The sequence below is a fragment of the Thalia democratica genome, chromosome 7 (assembly GCF_965202585.1).
Source record: "Thalia democratica chromosome 7, ktThaDemo2.hap1.1, whole genome shotgun sequence".
In the NCBI taxonomy this organism is placed as follows: domain Eukaryota; kingdom Metazoa; phylum Chordata; class Thaliacea; order Salpida; family Salpidae; genus Thalia; species Thalia democratica.
In genome coordinates, this window is record NC_139171.1 from 4330575 (window position 1) to 4337527 (window position 6953).

The window sequence follows — 6953 nt, forward strand, 5'->3', positions numbered from 1 at the left end:
AAAGAAAAACTGTGAAGCTGAAAGTATTGAGAACTTAGGTCACAAAAAATTATTTTTATTAATCTTTCGAAAATTCTAAGTCAGAAAAGTTTCTGTACATATAAAAAAAGTTATTATGTATCTATACAGATACTACTGATGAATCAAGAGACTATTTAAATTTAACATATGAAAAACCAACAGAAAATTAAATTTATTAAGAAAACTAAAAACAAAAACTAAGAAACTATCTACCTTCTTTTGAGATTGCTACTTTAAAACAGCAGACTAAAGCAAAAACTGTTTTTAAAACTTTCATCTTAGAAATAGATACTAAAGTTGCTTTTTATTGTTTATAAGCACAAATAAATCATTTAGTTAACAATGAAAAAAAAATTAAAAATTACATCCTTGTTACGTTAAACTAGGAAGTTATGACGTCACAAAAGTTTTAAATTTTGAAATGACTGTCACGTTTTGTTTTTAACGAGAATTGCTTAATTAAGAAAATAAAATACACAAGTCAAATTTTTATTAATATTTGATGTTAGTCTAACGGGATATAAGTATGCATTTACAACGTAAGAAAACACTTTTAGAATGCTCTTAATAAACTTAAAACTTGTGTATATATAACAATATATTTTTTAAAACAACTAAGTTGTAAAAATATATCGATGTTTGTACAGATATGATTGTGTTTTTTAATTACTGCGCAGTATTTTATGTGAATTTTAAACCATTAATCTTTTTAAAATTAATCTTTTATTGCAAGTAGTCTTCCTTTTGGCATAATTTTTAGCTATGATATATTATTATTTTTAAACTAGTTAAGGCGTTATATTGAAAAACTAAATATAATACTATTGTGAATAGCTATCTTTTAATACTTTTTTATATATAACATTTGATTGTTTGTTTAAAATAAAACAATGTACAAACATATCATTTTAATTGAAAACATAAGTTTAACTTATACCAATTTTATAAATAAGAGATTATTGAAATGTGTAATGACAAAAAATGTGTTCCAAAAGTTATTACAAAATTTAATTAAAACAATTCTATACACAACTAAATATAAATATGAGTAAACTTGTTAAAGTTATTTTTAGATTAGCTACTAATGCTACGTTAAATACTTTTTGTATTAATGCGTATACTTTAATAAATTGTACTTTTAAATTTAGAATAACTAGTTAAAATGCATATTTAATTTTATTGTTTCGACAATCATTTTTTACAGCAAATGCAGCTAGTGGTTTAGCTAAAATAAAACTTAATTAATTGTTCAACTTAGTTTAGTTTTATGGTAGATTAATTAAAAAAACATTCTTTAACATTTTTTAAAGTTTAAGCATTTAAGTTTAGTAGTATTCTCAACCTGGTTTAAATTTGAGTTTTAACTTTAAACAGGTTTTTAAAGTTTATTACTTTTTTGTAAATAATGAAAAACTTTATAATAAAACTATTTAAAGGAATCGGGCACACAGCAAAAAGTCAACCTCAAGTAAGTATTTTTTAAATAACGTTTCGAGTTTAAAAATTTCTTTATTTTGTTTAAATATTTGTTTATATTTGCAAATTGATTTAAGTTATTTAAAGGCTTTTAAACGATAAAAGTAAGAAACTGTTTATTTTTATATATTTTAACTATATCAAATTTAAAAAAAAAATTATTAAAACCCAAAATTTTTGTTGGAAAAAAAAGTATTTCTTCAATTTAAAGTCATTTTTACTTTTATTTGCAAACTGCTTTCAACTTAGTACAAGTTTAAACTAAAACATTATTTTTCAACAAATACATGATTAATTTATGATTAAGCAAAGTCAAGTTAATGCATACTTATACGATTACGCTTTTATTGATTTGTAATATAAAAATGAAATTGAAAAATTTACTAATAATATTTGAACGCATTTAAATTAATTAATCTCAATATGTTTTTTAGCTTAGTAAACCTTTTGTATACGTTAACATAAAATATAAGAGTTAGTTATTCATTTTAATTTATTTACACACAGTTATTTTTAATTTATTATTTTCCGGAAAGTCGGAGTGGTTTTAATTTAAAATATTTACTTGAATCCTCATTTTTTGTTATTTATAATATTATATACAGGTTGTGCCACTGCTAATATTGTTAACTTGCTCCCCAATACTTGGAATTAGTTCACTTTACTGAGCAAGCAAAAAGGCAGACGTCAAGTAAGTCTTATATAACAACATGTTTTTTACTAGTTTCTTCGAAGTTTATGATTTAAAGATGTATAATTTTAAATATTTGTTAAAAAACTTTTTTTTTTGTTAAACTTAATCGAGTAAGCTATAAAAGAGTTTTAAAAGTTAACTGATATAAGTTCTAAAACCTAAAAGAGTAGTTATTTAGCGATGCTTCTGTACATTTGATGAATTGTTAAAAAAGATAGTTAAGATTAAATGTTGAAATTTTATTTTACTTTTTTACTCTATTTAATATAAAGTTATATTTGTGATCAAGTTGTATTTTAAATCTGTATTTTAAAATTCTTCACAGAATAACTCGTTTTGGTGACACAGAACAATGGAAGAATGTTGATCAAACCAAGCCTACTCAGATAGTTAGTATTAAACTTTTTTTTTTTGTTAAAAATAAGTTTTTATGATAAATAAAATTAGTATAACTTTAAAATTTAAAACTAGTGATGTACCGGACTCACTATCCGGGTCCGGGTCCGGCCGGATATTGCTATTTTTGTCTGATATCCGGATCCGGCCGGACTCTAATTTGAAAAAAAAGTCCGGATCCGGTTCCGGCCGGATTCTAATTTGAAAAAAAAATCCGGATCCGGTTCCGGCCGGATCCTAATTTGAAAAAAAAGTCCGGGTCCGGTTCCGGCCGGATCCTAACAGAGATCCGGCCGGACCCGGATCTAGTTAGTAAAAAAGAGCATACTGAAAAGTATTTTTTCAAAAACCAACCCTGTGTAAATTAATAAGAGTCATTTTCGTCAGTTAAAATAAAACACCTACCGTGATTGGCTCATTTTGTACACGTGACTAATTTACATTTGTTTACATTTAAACTATGAAATAAACATTTCAGAAATGCAACTCTTTACATATGTTGTAAAATTTAAAACTTTTAAATGAATACTTGCATTATTTACTGCTTAAAATTGAGCTCAGAGAATATTAAGAGTTAATACGGTTGAATGTAAGAGCCAATAAGAATCATATGACGAAATGTTTCAAACTAAATACTGGTGCAACAAAACATCAGAACATGACATGCAGTTTAAATGTAAGCAGTCAGTTAGTTTGGTGTGCAGCTTAAAGCAACAAAATATTTTGAATTTTTTTGTGAATGCTTATTGTAAGTAGTGTTTTGTTTTAAAAGTGAATATATAACTAGTGTTTAATTGTTTAAATATTTAAGCCAGGTTTATAGTTTAATAGTTTATTAAAATTTTTACAGTTTCTTCTTTACTATAAATTTTATTTAATTTTTAGTTTATTGCTTTAAGTCTTTTGATATAGATTTAAATAGCTTCCAGTTTTTAAAGTGTTACCAAAGTAATTAATAATTTTGTATATGCTAGTATTTCTTGTTGTGTTTTATATAAAAGATTCATCACTCAAAATTGCCGTGTCTAATTATAGAAAGTAGTCTCAGTTAGAATTTAGTATTTGTTAGATATTGATTAATTAAGTTAGGATTTAATTATGATGGGTAGTACTAATAAGTTAAGTGTACCACAATCAGTCCACAACTTTACTACCAAATAGTCAACCTTTGCTAGCTGTTCTACTGATTATTAGATTAAAGTAGTTTTTTTCAGTTTTTAAAAACCTCATTCTGACTCAGGCTTGTTTATACTCACTCTAGCTAGTTTTATTGACTTAAACGGTGGCAACCCTGCTAATTTGAAAATTTTTGGGAATTTCAGAAAATCTTGGACTGCCTCAGGCTAGTTTAGATTTTTACAAAAACTCAGGCTAGTTTTCTTCTAAATTTTGAATGAGTTGGAGCTGATCCAGTTTTCAATATTTGGTAATTTTCTAGTGTATTTTATTCAAGAACTTAATTTCAGATTTTTAGTTGTAAATTACACTTAAATTTGTAAACCTTGTGGCTAGCTGTTCTATTTATTATTAGATTAAAGTTTTTTCTTTTCAGTTTTTAAAAACCTAATTCTGACTCAGGCTAGTTTATACTAGTGATGTAGCAGACTCACTATCCGGGTCCGGGTCCGGCCGGATATTGCCATTTTTGTCTGATATCCGGATCCGGCCGGATTTTAATTTGAAAAAAAAGTCCGGATCCGGATCCGGCCGGATTCTAATTTGAAAAAAAAGTCCGGGTCCGGTTCCGGCCGGATCCTAATTTGAAAAAAAAGTCCGGGTCCGGTTCCGGCCGGATTCTAACTTGAAAAAAAAGTCCGGATCCGGGTCCGGCCGGACCCGAAATTCTGGGTCCGGTACATCACTATTTAAAACTTATATCTTATTCGCTACAGTGTAGGTATAAGACTCAAGTTTTTTTTTTCTTATTTTGCTTAAACTAAGTTTTATGTTCTAAAGTAAAATAAAAACTAAAAACGCAGTTTGTTTCAATAAAAACGTTTAGTAGTAAATTGTTTATAATGAGATTTAATAAGGTAAAAACAAAAAAAATTACAAACAGAATTTATCTTACATTTTTACCAATTATAGTTAAGATTTTAAACACTATAACAAATTTAATGATTAAAACTCAAACTATTTTAATATATACAGCTGTTCACACATGAGTACAAAAAGCCAGCGTACAAAAAAGATGAAGTTGTAGAAAACTTCAGAAGAGAAATTTACGATGAATTTAATAAATGAATTAGTTTAAAGTGATGGCATGTACTTTTAAAACTTTGTTGTTCTAAACACACAAATAAATCAATTGGTTATTGAATAAATCAATTTTAATTAATTTTCAAAATTAAACTGTTTAAAGGTATTAAAAGAAACTTCATTATTCTATTACAATTCAATCATATTTATTAATACTTTTTGGGTTTATTTTATGGTTTTATTTAATCAAGGTTTATCACTTTTTTTACGTTACGCAGTTTCATATAAATAAGTGATAGAATTAACGAGCTTTTAGATTTTGAAAATTTTTGTTTGTTAATTAAAAAATCTTAACATGAGTTTTTGAACCTTAAGTCTTAATGACAAAAAGTAGTTAAATTATAAAATGTGATCATTTTAAACTTTTAGAAATAATTAGACTTCATAAAACAAATGCTACTTTCTAATGTTTGTAATTTTTTTGTTTTTCAAAAACTTGAAAATAGACACAAGCGCAATAAAAAAAGTGTTTTTAGTGTTTTAATTGTTTAAACAAACATTTAAGAAAGTGTATGATGACTAACATTAGTTTTATTTTAAAGAAACTGTATATGTATTTTAGGTTTGCTAAGATGTTTAAACTAACATTTAAATAAGTGTTTTGTAACAATTATATATGCAAATATAACTGTTTAGTATATACTTGTTTTATAAAGTAAAAGTCGGCGACCGTTTGTAAGTATCTTGCTATACTTATTACTAAAATTGTTTTTTGTGCTTGCAACATTTAAAGATTAATAATTGGCAGGTCGTTGTAACTTTGAAAAATCATGTAAACATATCAACAAAACTTTTTTGTCGGTAAAATAACAATGTAACTATCCTTAAATAATTACTACTGCATTGTATACTTGTTTATGTATGCTATAGGAGTTGTAAGTTTTTTTTTTAAACTTTGTTAAATTCTTATTTTTAAGCTTAAAATTACGGATATTTCTGCTTGTAGGGTCTTTGACTTGCGGATAGTAGTTTACCAAGTAAAAAGTTTTATCATTTCGTTTTTTACAGTTATATGCAGATAACGAACATATAAGTGAAAAAGAGTATCGATTTGCAGCTTTGATCTTTTGCTTTAAAATTATCTCCAACATACTAAGTGTTGCTAATAATGTGACAAAACATTTGTAAAATTTAGTCAAAATCAAAAGTCTGGATAAATTTTATAGTGGTTGGCTTACAATAAACTGTTTAACAAGACAACATTTTTTATCCAGAAATAAATAACAGTTAAGCTGCGAGAGAGCAACCTGAAACCAACGTAGTTACGAAAAAATTATTCAATCATACATATTTAGCTACTTCCTTATACATTTTCTTAGTATTTTCAAAGTTTTTGGTAGAATTCTTACGAGCTTCTTTATAAGTATGCAATAAAAAGTTCATTATAAATTTAACAATATGAAAAAGCAATGGGAAAACAATCAAAAAAAATCAGCTAAATTGTTTAAGATTTTTGAGTATAAGTTGAAAATTCATTTCAATGAAGTATCTTAAAATGCCTTGTAAATTTTTTAATTACTTAATAAATCTATTATAAAAATATCATGAAATAATTTAATGATGGTTATAGTTTTCAGTAATTATTTCTAGTTTTTTTTTTTTTGTATTTTTTATATAAGTATCTTTTATTTTTGTATATATACAAATTCAATATATATATTTCAGAAAAAGACTTGTTTAAAATAATTAGTTTATATTCAACCGCTGATGACTACACTAATAATATAGTTTTATTATTAAAAAATAAAAATGACACTTTCATAACCTTAAAATCAAAAATTTTTATCAATAAAAGTTTTAAGTTTAAATCAATTTCACTATATGTAGTATAAATGAAGAATATTAGTTTTAATTTTGCTTTTGTTTTAAAAGTCTTCTTTGAGTGTTAAAAAATAAACTAACATGTCTAGTCTAGATTACGGTATTATTTAATTAACTTTCCAAAATTATAAAAAAATGTTTTATCGAAAACGTTAGTTTAGCATAAATAGCTGTGCTTTATTTTATTCGTTTTTAATTTAAATTTTTTATTGATAATCTACAAAAGTTTTAGTCAACCAGCTGTTTATATTAACTTTTTTAGTTTTAGTTCTTCCCTTTTTAAGTA